We start from the raw sequence: 14413 nt of genomic DNA, 5'->3' as shown, positions 1-14413 counted from the left end.
GACCAACCTCAAGCAAGCTGTCCATTTCCCAGCCATGAGGACAGCCATGGAGACCTGGGGGAAAGCTGGGCAGAAACCTAGGTGCCACTTCTAGGAAGAGTATCTCCTAGATTAACCAGCACTTGGCCCTTCAGCTGCCACGTGGTTCTAATGCAGGCCAATGGCACTGAGTCCAGCCCTGGTCCAAGAGGGAGGATGGCATGAAGTATGACCAATGCTGTCAATGGTGGGCTTATCAAGCTGATGTGCATTATCTGTGTGTATAATAGCTGTTGAGTGCTTTGCAGTTGGCTGTCCTGAGGATGATGTGAGGGGGAGAATGAGCTGTATAGCAAGAGGACCTAGTGTTTGGGGCACTAAGTATTTAGGCAGACAAATCTGCAGGCTTAGAAACTCGTTAGTTTGGTAGAGATATTATTCTTTGCCCAGCCCTTGGTGCTCAACTGTAACATTTCCCAGGACAGGAACAACTGAGAAAACGGATCGCAACAGCTGGTGTGCAGACCCCATGAGGTGAAACAGCCTGGAAACGGGGCACCTCACATGGCCCTACCCAGCCTGATGCACCCACCATGTTGTAATGATGTGCAATGGAGCATGATGGGATAGCAAATCTGGATTACATGCTGCATTGAGTGAGGGGAGCACTTTTCCCATTATCCCTGCTCTTGGTGCTCTTGGGAGATGGAAAGAACCTTCAGCAGCTGACGACTTTACTCACCTGCATTCAATCTTCTCTCCCCCGCCTTACTCAAATCAGCTCCACCTGATGGTGTGGCTTTTGGTTGCACTATAAGGAGTGTTTAGTTAAATGGCAACTTCTATTTTTAAATTAGCTCTAGCAATTCATTTTATTCTGGAGGTGTGTGTTACTGTGGGGCAGGAAGGTGATGCCTAAGCACCTAGGTGCTGGACCTGCCAAAAATACATGGGCAATTTGAAGGATGTATCCTATAGAGATAAGCTACCTAGCCTAGAAAGGATGTGGGAGCTGGGCTGGGAGCACTGGGAAAGGCAAAGAAGTGGATAGGATGCTGGAAACACTCTACAAAGGTAAGTTGCTTATTTGCTTTAATTGTAGCTGATGAGGTTTGATACAGAGATGAAAGATGGCAAGAAAGGGTCACAGAAGAAGCCTAAAGGGCTACAAGACTCCAAGTCTCGGCCATTAGAGGATTCCTTGCTCTGCTCAGTGCAGGTTTCTGTAGCCTTGCATGGGACTGAGTAAAGAACCAAAGCAAAATGCCCTCTTTAGGTCTTCAAGAAAGAGAGCATTCTGTTGGTTAACCATTACTCGGCGTTTTCCCCTCCTCACAAAACCACCGAGGTTAAACATTAAGCGCCCACAGTGAAGGACACCTGTATTTGCTGGTCCTATTATGCACCCATACTGAAAAGGCTTTACAGCTGTCTAAATTAGCATAATTAAATCCGCATCAATTAAAAGCCTCCATCATCCCTTTCCCCTTCACATGCAGATAGTGCCGTTTGTCCGAGGTGCAGAGCGACAAAAGGAATTGGGATCAACGGAGGGCTGGGCTGAATGGCACAGCGATTCGGTGTGGGTTTTAGGGGGGGGTTCTACGTTCACCTGACCCTACGGGAGGGCCTGGTGCTCCGGGGCGGGGGGAGGGTGGGGGGGGGATGCGCTTTGCATCACAATCCTGCCCGAACTCGGAGCCCGGCATTCGGGATGTGCATTTTACAACACGCTTTGGCTTCTATTGCTCCTTTGTGCTCCGTTAACGAGAGGGGGTCAACAAAGCCATTTCCCCCCTCCACACACGTACACACCGCAACCTTACTTTCTTCCTCCTCTGTTTGCGTTTTGTTTTCGGGTTTAGTGCCGCTCGGTGCGGGGGAGCCCCGGTGACCCCAGGAAGGCAGCGCTGTGCAGCGCTGGCACCGAGCGTTCCTCCAGATGAGAACTGACACGGGGTTCAGGGGTTAATTTCTGGAACAGACGCATTTGCATACAAATGAAAAATGATGGAATTTCTGTTCTCCTAAATTTTCAATGTCATCAGCATCAAACAGCAGTCAGTGCTCCCTTGCTGTTTGAAGAATATTCATTACTTCAGAAGAAGGGGCACCTTGTTTGGTATTAATCTCCTCTTCAGGTCAATGACTTAATTTGCTCAACTCCATCTGAAGTGCCACTCACTTTCTGATTTCTGCGCTGTTCTTTGTTATTTTTCGTAACGTGTTCTTAATACTTTTATTATTATTATTTGTAAGGGGATACACTTCTCCTGCAAATATGAGCAGGAGGCAGGGCTGCCTTTCATTATGGGTTTCCAACCAAAGTGCTCAGCACCAGCCTGTATCATTTGTAGCATGTTTTGGTGACTGCTACTCTTGAAAGTCATGTATTTTTGCAGATAGATTTTCCAGTTTCACACTGGAATAGGAAAACAAACATTTTTTTTCTTTTGAAACTGATGCCCAAAGGGACATTGTGCAACAAGATTGCAGGGTGTTGTGCCTCTCCAAAAGGTGAGACGCTGCAAAGCAATTAACTCCCCCCTCCACCCCCCCCCCAAAAAAATAATAACATTTCCTTAGTCACTGCTTCTGGATCTTCTTACCTGAGGCCTCATAGAAAGATCTTGGTGCCCACTCCCATTTCCCCACTGTCCCCTTAGTGCTGTCATGGGGCCTGAGGAAAGGTCCCATTTCCCCCATTCTGCCCTTCTTGGTTATGATTCTTCCCCCTGAATGGGATTATTCAGGGATCTTTAGATCCTGGAGGCTTGGGGGTCAGCCCAGGCTGCACCAAGTGGTCCCCCGGGTGCACCATGGGGTTTACCCCGAGCCCTCTCTTTTTACATGGCTTTCTGTCTGGATTTATTCCTGATCCTGAAGATAGTAATTTGTTAGGAGGCTGGAGAGAAGCTGTGAAGTGCTTTCTAGTTTTCTTCTCTAATTATTAATATTATTTTTTACATATCTATTTCCAAAACGGTAACATTGCCCATTTGGAATGAATTGTGGAATCATAAAACCATGAAGGTTGGAGAAGCCCTCTAGAGTCCCCAAGTCCAACTGCATCCCACCCTTACCGTGCCCACTGACCATGTCTCTCATCCCCACAGATCTGGAACACCTCCAGGGACTGTGACCCCCCCACTGCTCCCTGGGCAGCCTGTGCCAATGCATCACACTTATTTCCAAGAAGAAATCTTTCCTGGCTGTGTAGAATTTATAGCCATGCAGTACTTTTATACAGTGCATTACAGAACTGACAGGAGCCTTGGGCAGTCGAAACATAAAAATAACGTGCAACTGCTGGAGGAGAGAGCTCCCTTCCTACCTGCAGCATTAAGTTAAGAATGTCTAAGGACTGATCCTCAGCCCCAGCCAAGCTGGATTTAACATAGGTCACCCCGAGGTGGGGCGAGGGGGCTTTGTGTCATTTTTAGACACCCTGATCCTGGGGGGCTCACAGGTTGGGCTGGCAGGGCTGGCCCTGTGCCGCAGGGCAGGTTGGGGATGAGGGGATAAGCCAGCTTTGTGCAGAGCTCATTTGGGAGCCCGTTATCCGAGCAGAGCATTCTCAGCAGAGGAAACTTCTATGGATAAAGTTGGTAAAAGCTGCCCCTAGTCCAGTTCTGCTTCCTGTACGCAGGAAAACAGTGGTGAAAATGGGACTTGCGTGCATGGTTTCAAAGTGGAAGCTCAGGCTGCTGGCTGAGGAACTGGGTGGTAACCACATCTGCCCATCTGGTTCTATGAATATTGATGGTAAAGTCAGGAGAAGAGGCTTGTCATCATGTTGGGATCTGGCACTGCTGCTCAGGGCAGGCACTTGTGCCACTGTGCGGTGTCCATGTGCCGGGATGGGCCTCCTCTGCCAGCTGAGGATCTGTCCCTCAATGAGAAAAGTTGAGATACCCATTGTGGAATCAGTTTGGCCACGTTAGCGATACGTTGCTCTAGAAACATGTCTATGAATATGCTAATGTTTATTTTGCCAAGCAGAGCTGCCAGGATGTGCCATGTGGCTGAGTTAGTGTTACTTTAAGAATTCTTTTTTTTTTTTTTTTTTTGCCTTTTCAGACTTTTGAGCTTCTAAACTTGTAAACACAATGTTTTGTTGGCTCGTGTTTCTGGGGATTTTATGCATACAGCTGACTTTTATCTTCACTTTTTGCATCACCTTAATATTGTCGGAGCGAAAGCACTCATCTGTTTATGATAAGTTTATCAGAAATACTCCAAAGTTTTCTGCCACTGAGATATTATATTCTTAGGGTGGTTTGCTACGGGGTAATTCTGAGACAACAAACAGAATATTTCAAAGCCCAGATGCCCCGTTTAGACAAGGGGGTTTATATTGATTAGAATCTGCTTTCACCTAACATCGTGGCGTAAATATCACAAAGATGTAATTAAAAAACTCGGTACAATATTGAGTCCCAGTCCCCCTGTGCCAGAATTGTTTGAGTGCTGCGGAACTGGAGCTTGTTTGCATCCCAGTGTGTTGTGAAATGCAAACTTCAAAGAAAATATTATATCTCCCAACTCCAGCTCGTGAGAGCCTTGGAAGTATAATACAGAACGGCTTAGCGATCCCTGCTGAGGAAAGGGCAAGCTGACACTGAGACGGCTGCTGGAGCGCTGCAGAAACACTGGTAGGCAATGAGTGCATTTCAGAGCCGAGCTCGGTCTCAGGAGCCAGGAGGGAACCGCACCGGGTCACCCCGTTGGCCCAAATACATGCGTTTGTCTTTTTGCAGACATCCACGTGTTTGCTCCGTAGGCTTCCCATCAGATTGGGGCCCTCGCAGCGTTCCAATAAAATATTTAGATTTGCAAAACTCCTGGAAGCCAGATTTTATTTTATTTTATTTTTTTAAGGCAGAAAAGGATTTTATTTTTTTAATTTTTTTTTTTTTTTTTTTTGTCAGATTGTCAATGTCTGAATTTCATCACAATCTGTTCGGCTGTTTGTTGCAGGCAGGCGTAAAACAGAGCGGGTAAGTGTGTGTGTTTGTACTCCTTATACATATTGCAAGAGCGCTGCCTAATCCCCTTGATGAGGAAAGCTCTGCAAATCACATACATCTGTGGGCGCTGCTGCACAGAAGCACGGCGGCGGATGGGCGCTTTGAGGGAGCAAAGGGAAGTTTTCTAGAACTTGGAGATCAGCGCCCTGTAGCAGCCCAGCCTCCTGCTGATGTCATCCCCCTGGTTTTGTTGTTTTGTTGGGTTTTTTTTTTTTTGAGTGACCTGAGTGTTTTGCCTTCAGAAACTTTGCCTAGGAGGCCCTTTGACACTTAGGATTCCTGGCAAGAGAGGAAAAAAATATATATATATTTGCTGATGACAGCTCTGAATATATTCTCTTTAATTGTCGCCTATGTCTCCGTCCCATCCTTGGCACCACACTAAAAATAGCAACTCGGGCTGATGGTTTCAACACCATCTAATGCGTGCGTCTTGTGGCATACAAAGCCTACATAAAAATGTCAGGAATGAGACCTAAGCTGGGAATAAAGCTGAAAATCGCAAACATGAGACAACCCCGAGTAGCGAGGGTGTTACATGCAGATATCTTATTGATATCTCAGAGTAAAGGCAGGCGGGCAGAGCTGTGAAGTTCCTACCCCTTTCCATGCATAGAGGGTGCCTGGAATAATACTTGCCTGCTTTATTTGTAAATAATTTGTTGCTATCACTTGTATTTATAGTTTTTTAGTCTTCCTCTGCTCGCTTTGATAACACAAGGTGCTGGTGGAGGCAGGTGAGCACGGAACATTTATTCCCATCTGTTTTGCAGAGGATAAATGTGTCCAAATCACACAGCAAGTGCCTGGCAGAATGAGATTGGGCACCAGGGACAGCATCCCTTGGGCTTCATGAGGCGAGGATCTCCATCCAGGAGCCATGGTTTTGCCCCTGAATGCTGTTGGTACTGACACAGGTCTTAGCTTGTAGGGCTGGGGGAAGCCTGACACAGAGGCAACAGTGCCAGTGTTAATGTGGTGCTGTAGTTACGGCTTTGTCAGCATTTCCGTGATAAACGTCTGTTTGCAGCGGTTATAAACCAACCAATTCAAAATAAATAAATAAATCCCTGTGAACTCAGACTTGGCATACCAGAGTCCAGGAGGGAATGCTGAGCTTTTTGGAAATAATGGCTTCTGATTACCGCGGACAGGCATGACATGATGTGCAAATACACTCTCTGCATCGCGCCGGGAAAAAAAAAGAAGCATAACGAATGTCACCACTCTTTCGTGGCCCAGAGTGTGAGCGCCGAGGGTCTGTCTGACTTTTGGAAATGCGAGAGAGATTTTATTTTATTTTTTTTCCTTGGGACGTCTGATTCATGCCCTGAACTGGTTCTCAGCTCCTCCTGTTAGCTCCCTGTCCCGCGGTGGCTCTGGGTTAGCAGATCATGGTCAGCTGGTGTTGATCAGTGCCGCACACCGAAGCTCAGTGAAGTGAGGTTGCCTTACACCAGCAGGCCGTCTGGCTCCAGATCATCTTTTTGCAGGAGGCTGCAGCATTTGCTACCCATTTGGGGCTCTAGTGAGTGTTAGTTTAACTTTGAAAGACCATTTTGCTGTACTAATCAAATTCCAGGTGCAGGATAGGCTATAAGTGAGTTGGAAGTAGTTTCATTGAGGATGTAGCTGGCTCCTTTAAGTCATGCTGCATGCATAGTTATTGCACTGTATTTTCTACTTCCTTCTGCTAGCAGAGCGGTGGTACCCAGCCAGGTTAGCAATTCTGGGATGTCCTAAGAAACCATGACTATTGCCCACCCTTACCCACTTACCCATGCAGTGATTTTTGCATGATGAAGCTGAGTCATGGGATCACAGAATTGCAGGGGTTGGAAGGGACCTCTGGAATTCATCGAGTCCAATCCCCTGCTGAGGCAGGTTCCCTGCAGCAGGTCACACAGGAAGGTATTCAGGACTTTTTGAGTATCTCCAGAGAAGGAGACTCTACCACCTCCCTGGGCAGCCTTTTCCAATGCTCTGTCACTCTGACAGTAAGGACATTCTTCCTTGTGTTATTATGAAATTTGCTGTGTTCCAGTTTCAGCCCACAGCTCATGGCTGACCTGTTGTGTGCCAGAAACCCCAGGTCCTTCTCCAAAGAGCTCATCTTCAGCAGGTCATCCCCTAACCTGGTGCATGTGGTTATACCTCCACAGGTGTAGGACAGCACAGGTTCCACAACACCTACTGCACAGACCTGGCTGGTGATGACATTGTAAGAGGCTGCCAGGTTGGTTGAGCATGATTTTCCCCTTGGTGAATCCATGTTGACTACTGATAACCTCCTTCACTGGGTTATATCCTGGGCTGCTTGTGGGCAGCACTCCCTTCTGCATCATCATCCTCACCCCTGAGTCACATGAAGGACAAGAATAGTGGCTCAAATAAGTGCTTCTCAGCACAGCTTTCCCCAAAAGCTGCATTAAAAGGTGAGTCCTTATTTCTGAACTCAGCTTGGAAATAATTGCAATTCCACAGTAATGTTGTGTTGCTCATAACCAGGTGCTAAATGTGAAGAGCTGCAGGGTCTGGTTTTGGAGGGCAGATGGCAAAGCAAAGGTGCAGCAAAGTGGAGGTGACTCCTTTCTCTGCACGCTGGCACCGGGCACACAAGAGAGAGGAAGCAAACTACTGACTGGGGTTTTTTTAGATGTGACATTTCAGTGATGTACCAACAGAGGAAATTTTGCTTGCAGAATCCTGTGAGCAAAACACTTCTGAGAATGTATGTATACAATTGTTTAAAAAAACACAGGGTTACTGACACAGATGCCAATTTGGTAGGGCATATGGAACATTTACACTTGCCTTTTTCATTCTTTCTTGCTACAGCTGGTACTGATTTAGTATGTGAAATTTTACTAGCAGGAGTGCTAATCAAGACAGAGATTTCTGTGAGGATTTAGTCATTTATGTGGAGGAAAACTATGGGTGTCATTAAAAAGTACAAGATCATCTATGAGAGAAGCATTATCATTAGCAACCTAATTTTTAAAGCAAACAGGGAAAGAAAAAAAAAAAGTACTGTATCTCTTGAACAGCAGCAGCAGAAAATTATTTTCTAAGAGTCATGCCTCTCATCAAAGTCTGGGCAAGGAAATTTTAAATTTACTTAAAAAAAAAAAAAAAAGAAAAGCCAACAGCAAAGGTTGCTCCAAGTGACTTTGTTAGCAGTGTGCTGGCCTGCTCTGTAATATCAAATGGATGTGGCTCAGACTGGGATTACATAAAAAGAGCCCATCCAGGTTCTGGATCTGTGTTTGAAGCCGAAGCCTCTACTCAAACCAACTCTGCAATGGCTCTGCATGTCACCACCACAGCCATTGGGACGGGTCCAGCAGCATCCCACACCTACCTGGCAGAGTTTGTGGTAGTTCCCTGGTTGTTTTTTCTTGTTCTTTCTTTTTTTTTTTTTTTTTCTTTTTAAGAAATTGCAATCTGGAACTTGAATGGAGGCATTCAGACCTCAAGTGGCAGTTCTGGCCAATTTCTGATGTTGACAAGAAATACTATATTCCATTAAGAAGGCAATGAGCGTGCATTACGTATCCAGAGAGGCGATTTTACATTACACACAGCGTAAAAAATTATGCTCTGGTTTAACTACCATTTCCTGCCAAGATTATTCCTGTGCAAACAGCAACAGAACAACTGCAGTATGGTAAATATGTTGTACAGGTGGCTCAGTGATGGGGGGACCTGAGCAATAATGCCGACATCTGTGGCCGGAGGTGGCCGGGTGGCAGCAGTGTGGTCCCTGTGGATGGCAGCCAGCTGCCCATACCTCCAGCATTGCTTCCATGCAGAGAAGGATGAGGAGCTCTGGAGTGAGCTCTGTGCCCTTCTCATGGTACTTTCTCACCTGGGTTGGGCTCTAGGGTGGAAATGCACTGGGAGGAGGATATGGGTTTCCTGGATGTCGTAAGTGGCACTCTGCAGTGCCTGAACATTTGCCAGGAAATATGCCTCGTAAATAAATAAAAGCTGGAATTCACCTCAACTCCTCACTCCTCAACTTGATATTGAGTAACCTGAATGTCTTTGCATGATGCCTTCTTTGGCATGGCCAGCACTGCTTCTGGAAACATGATAATAGCAAGCAGGGCGTGGAGAACAAAGCCAAGACATTTGCATTTGTTCCTCCCTTGCTGAGAGAGACTGCAAATTGTTAGGTAGACTTCCAAGTAACTGCTGGATGGGAGCAGTCTGGTTTGATGCTTGCAGGTTGTGGTGCTCTCATGGCACTGCCTTCTTAAGCACTACATGGCCTTCTCTTATACTTTGGGATCTACTGGGGCTCAAACTTTCCAAGAAGTCCCAGTAAATCTGGCATTGAGTCCTTGTTTTACTTCTATAACCTATTTTTTCGGCAGCTGAGATGCAAAGCTTCCTGTTTACTGCCATTTTCCAATATTGCATCTAAGTAAAAGAAAAGCCAGAGAATTTTGTAGAGTTATATGGCTCCTGCATATGGCAGCGGCAATTTTTGCTTAAAATTGGGCTTTTCCCGAAGTAAATGTACCACTGAGCACAACCAACCATCTCCTAAAATGGCCATCAAGCTGATTAGCTCCAACCATTGAAAAAATAGGGGAGAAGGTGAGCTGATGTGTGAATGTTGCTGCATGCTCCAGGTAGAAGTGCTTGCATGATTGCGAAAGTGATGCAGAGGCATTATCAGCTCTGTGGATAGAAGGAAGGGGTCACCTTTCAGTGTGGGCATCCTGGTGCTGATGCTCGTAGTGGTGGGACTCCTTTCTCCAGACACCTCCAGCTTTTGACTTCTGTTGTTACAACTGTCCAAACTTTTTCCAGATTCTGACACTGGGTCAGAGCAGAAATATCGTAGGACTTGTCTCTGCCTGCCAGAAAGAAAAGAGACCAAATTGCAAGGCTGAATTTACTCTCGTTATTCATTAAGGTGGTTGCATCAGCAGAAAAGGCTCAGTGCAGCAATCTGAAGTCTTAGACAGTTTGTGATGTTTAAACATCTTAAGCACTGTTGAGCATTTTCTTTACATCTCTTGATATGGCACGGTGGTTTTATTTAAGCAATCCCGAAAATCGTGGCCAGCTGCACCATCTGCCAGCGACGATGCAGGATGGGTGCCTCCAGCATGTCAGCGCTCAGATGTCATTTAAAAGGGAAATGCTGTCTGAGCTGGGAAGGGGCCGAGACAAAGAGCTGGGCAGGCAGCAGGCTGTGCAAAGTGGGAAGAAGAATGGATACCTTTTTTCTGGCCTGACCCGAACATCTGAGTTCTTTCCCTTGGGGTTTCTCACCCCCCAAATGTTCTTTTTTGTTGTTGTTGTTGTGGGTTTTTTTTTTTTTAATTTCCCTTGTTGCTCGTAGCTTTTTTCCCTTTTAGGAGTTGCTTGATGTGGAACAGGTGGCTTGTGGTGCAGGTCACTGGCCATGAATGCTGCGTGCAGGGCTGATGCTGGCATTTAAAGGTCAGTCCTTGCCACTGCTCGGCACCTTCCTGGCAGCAGGTGACCCATGGGCCCCTCTCACCCTATGAAGAAGCCCCACCGCACCTTTGGGAAGCTGTTTGCAGCAGGACGAGGCGCGATCACAGCTTGGCTGAAGGGTGTCACATTCCCCATGCTGCAGACACGAGGACCAGCGGTGGAATATTCGATTACATGTCAGTCACAGCACATTAGGCAATCTTCCAGTCTGCCAGCTTTGCCCTTCCTGGCTCTGAGCAAAGTGTCATTGGGAAAGAAGTGGCACAGCGAGGCAAAGAGGTGATGCTAGGGAGCTTCTGTCCCCATCAGAAATGTCCCATAGGAGCCCTTCAGTGGGGCTACAGATAGGGCATGGTGGTTTATGCCTGGGGAATGTGAATGCAAACCAGTACTGCTTACCTTTATCCATAGCTCTTAAGGTATATATGTGTGTAAAAGCAGGAGATGATGCAGTGAGAAACTGGGAAACTGCCATTCCAGTGGTAGTACCAGAAATACTCTGCTCTTTCAAACACAGTGTCTATAAAAACATGTTGCTCTGACCGAGCATTTTCCGGGCTGTTTTGCTTGCAAATTACTTAACGAAAATACATTAGAAGTGGAAGTTAAGAGCTGTGGACAATTTCCCGCTTTGTATAAGCCAGAAAAATCCCATCTCAGCTCCAAGAAGGAAACTACTTTCCAAAATGTCAGCTCATGCAGAAAGTCCCAGTTCAGCTGGAACGAGCCGCTCCGTTTGCGCTCGGTGGTTTCTGGAACAACAAAAAGCCGTGTATGTCCGTGCTGGGAAGCACAGGCACTGAAGGATAATGTGGGTAGATTATTCCCGTTGGCACCAGGGGCTTATTATGGCTTTTGTTAAGCATCCTCCACCCATTAGCCACAGCCACAGGAGAAGGGAATGGTGGTGTTCCCGTTTCGCTTCTTCTGCTTCTGCAGTTGAGCTGCACCTCCTGTTCGGAGACTTTCAAAGTGAATTTTAAATCAAAGGAGACAACACTGCTGTTACTGGTTGGGACGTCCATAAGAAGAACTTCAGCTTTGTCTACTTTGATTTCAGATTCACTTTGATTGTTTTTCTGACAGGAGGTGCAGGCATCACAAGGCTCTCAGTAGCACCATCGCCATTAGCTTCTCGAGTGATCATCGCTATTTAGCTGGAGAGACAATAAGAGTGGGGTGGGTGTCAATGGAAATAACCTTTTCGATGCTTCTAAAGCTTCAAACCTGTCCTCAGGCTCCCAGGCTCCTAGAAATACTTAGAGGAAGAGACTGCCTGTGGAGTGGGGAGTATGGGGTGATGGATGAAACAATAAAAATGACACTATGGTAAAAGCGAGCACAGGACACTGCTGTTTGCAATGCTTTGTGCGTGTGGTTGATGTCAGAACCAATACTGTGCTGGGGCTGCAGCATGAGACCCACACGTGGCAGGATGGCTGGACCATGGCTGGTGAGCCCAGGAAGGTGAGTGAGGCCATGAGGACCAAGGGCAGCCCTCAGCAGTAAGGTGCGGTGGGAAGGGAATGAGTCCATTTGGGGTAGCACCCAGGAAAAGTACTGTTTCCCCCCTCTATCACCCTCTCCTCCTTGACCATGTTTGAAAAGGGCATTTCAGTGCCGACGGCAGTGTTGTTGCAGACAGAAGGACCCGGCTGAGAGCAGCCGGTGATGTGTGCCTTACTTTTAAAAAGAAAGATGTGTCTTGACAGCTTGCCAAATACCACATCTGCCTCTCTTTGCACCTCTGCGGGTGAAGCTGTACAGCAAGGTGGTGAAGACGGGCAGACCTATCAATTAACTGTGTGAGGGCCGCTCTCCCCTTTGCTGCCCAGCAGCTGTAGGCAATGCTGAAAGAACAACCTCCCTGATGTACATCTGGAACACCTGTGAGAGATGCACAGCTGGGACTTCCCTGCAGTGACTGAGGAGCACCACACAATGCCAGCTCAGAAGGACTGGGAGAAGGGAGGCATTCACAGTGAGTGCTTTAATATATTTTTATTATTGCTTTTCCTCTCTTTCACTGGTGTTTTTCTTCCATCCTGGTGGACCTGTGTTGGGGAGTGCTAACGAGGCCATGCAATGCTTTTTGAGTTGGTTGTTTCTCCAGGTGCCAAAATTCTATGCTGCGAGTCAAGGCAAGTCTGTCTCGGTTTATCTGAGTAGGCCTAACGATTTTGGGGTTGTATCTCTGTTGCTCTATTTTTAATTGCTGGTCACAATAACATTAAATAATTGCTTGATGGTCTGCAGGTTTCATGTTGAGAGTATTTTGCCTGTGACACTGAGTTTATATTTTGTATGCAGCACACCGGCATCATGTAAACTTTATGAACAACTTCTATTATCTTTGAAGCCACACGAACAACAAACAGTTATAATTATAATCTGAAGATGCTATAGTGTTTCAAATATGCCTTTAGTAGTGGTATTACAATGAAAGCGCTCTGCTCGCCTGCAGCTTTTGCTGCATTCAATGACATCACAATTATGCTGGTTTTGAGCTAAAACTTCTGTCCTTAAACAGGAACAGCTTGCGTGAAACCTCTTATGCTTTCCTTCTCATTTCCTTTGATTGTTCCTGGACTAAAATTGGTTGAAATAGTGAATATGTTAGGGTAGTGCATTTTTACAGGCTTTGTGCCTGGGTTTGCAGCTGAGATATTGTAGGTAGCTCACATTGTTGAGTGTGGAAAATGGATGAATGTTATTGAAAACCAAGTCAAGTTGTGATCTCCTGGTCTGGGGGGGATTTAGCAATCCTGTGATTTGTGGTAATGGAATTACAGAAAAAAGTTATTGACAAAGGCATGGTATTTCAAGTGCTCAAAACAAAGCTTCAGTTTTAGAAGTAACCACGATTTTTGAAGTGAAATACCTGAGTGTGTGTCTTCCAGCACAGTGTTAGTTGTTAAACTACCCAAGCCAGCTCTTGGCCTGTACAGACAGCCACAGCTTGTCACACTGGTAGGACTCATATATGCTCATGAGCTGAAAAGGTGTTTGTGCTCTTCATCACACTTGTGTCTTTTTGTGCTTGTTCATGAGGTTCTGGAAGAGATCTGGTCTTGTTCCAAGTGGTTGCATGAATTGTCCCTAAATGGAAGAAGCTGTGGTTGACCCATGCTTACTAGGTTCCTGGTACTTCCCATTTTTGATGAAGGCCTTTATAGTCCCAGACTTGAACTACTTGCTGCTCCAAAAGGACACTGCAGCACATCTCCCAGCCTGTAGTCAGAGATGTTTCTTGTGAACATCAGGAACCATGGTAACATCCAAAAATACCCACCATGCCCTATGGAACTGCCTGAAGAATGAGTCAAGAATTTCCCAATAAATATCTTATAATTATCTTAAAAATATTTCTTTTATCTAAGACTTAGCTTAACTAACTCTGCAAATTGAATGTTGCATCTTTCTAATGCTTCTCTGAGTCTCTGAGATTGTTTTCATTATTGTTATTATTGCAACTGTTACTGGAATGAAATTATTTACTCATGGAGCTAAATTAATATTTTTATTGATATTCAGCTCCTGACTGCATTAGCCCAGCACTCTGCATCCACAAAATTCCTGTCCCCTCCAAAACTGCAGGTTTCTGTATCAGTGGGAGCAGTGGTGACTGTTGTTCCCATTGTTCGCTGTGATTGGGCTACATCAGGGCCATACCAAAGAAAGTAGAAATTGAATGTCCTCCCTTTAGCAGGCTTTTTGCCATGAGGCAACACCTCATTATCCTTAAAAGAAGAAGAAAAAAAAGAAAAAAAAAAAAAAAAGAGCACCCCTTCATGCTCTGTGCAGTGTACCCTGCTCCATGGCCATTGGTTCTCAAGAACACAACGTTGGATTTTAGGATCTTTTCCCTTTTATTTGTTTTTAGCAAGCCTGGACCAATTAGAAGTAGCCCACAGCAGGGTAGCGAT

At 45.9% G+C, this 14413-nt stretch overlaps 1 long non-coding RNA gene across 1 annotated transcript; it reads left to right on the top strand.

The window, feature by feature from the left end:
* The first annotated feature begins 1888 nt into the window (after positions 1-1888).
* Positions 1889-12750, top strand: LOC121111262. The gene is made up of 3 exons (XR_005861382.2): positions 1889-4634; positions 4911-4979; positions 7172-12750. It is a non-coding gene; the product is annotated as an uncharacterized LOC121111262 (long non-coding RNA).
* Positions 12751-14413: the final 1663 nt, after the last annotated feature.

This window comes from Gallus gallus, chromosome 7 (genome assembly GCF_016699485.2).
Source record: "Gallus gallus isolate bGalGal1 chromosome 7, bGalGal1.mat.broiler.GRCg7b, whole genome shotgun sequence".
NCBI lineage: Eukaryota > Metazoa > Chordata > Aves > Galliformes > Phasianidae > Gallus > Gallus gallus.
This window is presented reverse-complemented; position numbering and strand designations above follow the sequence as displayed.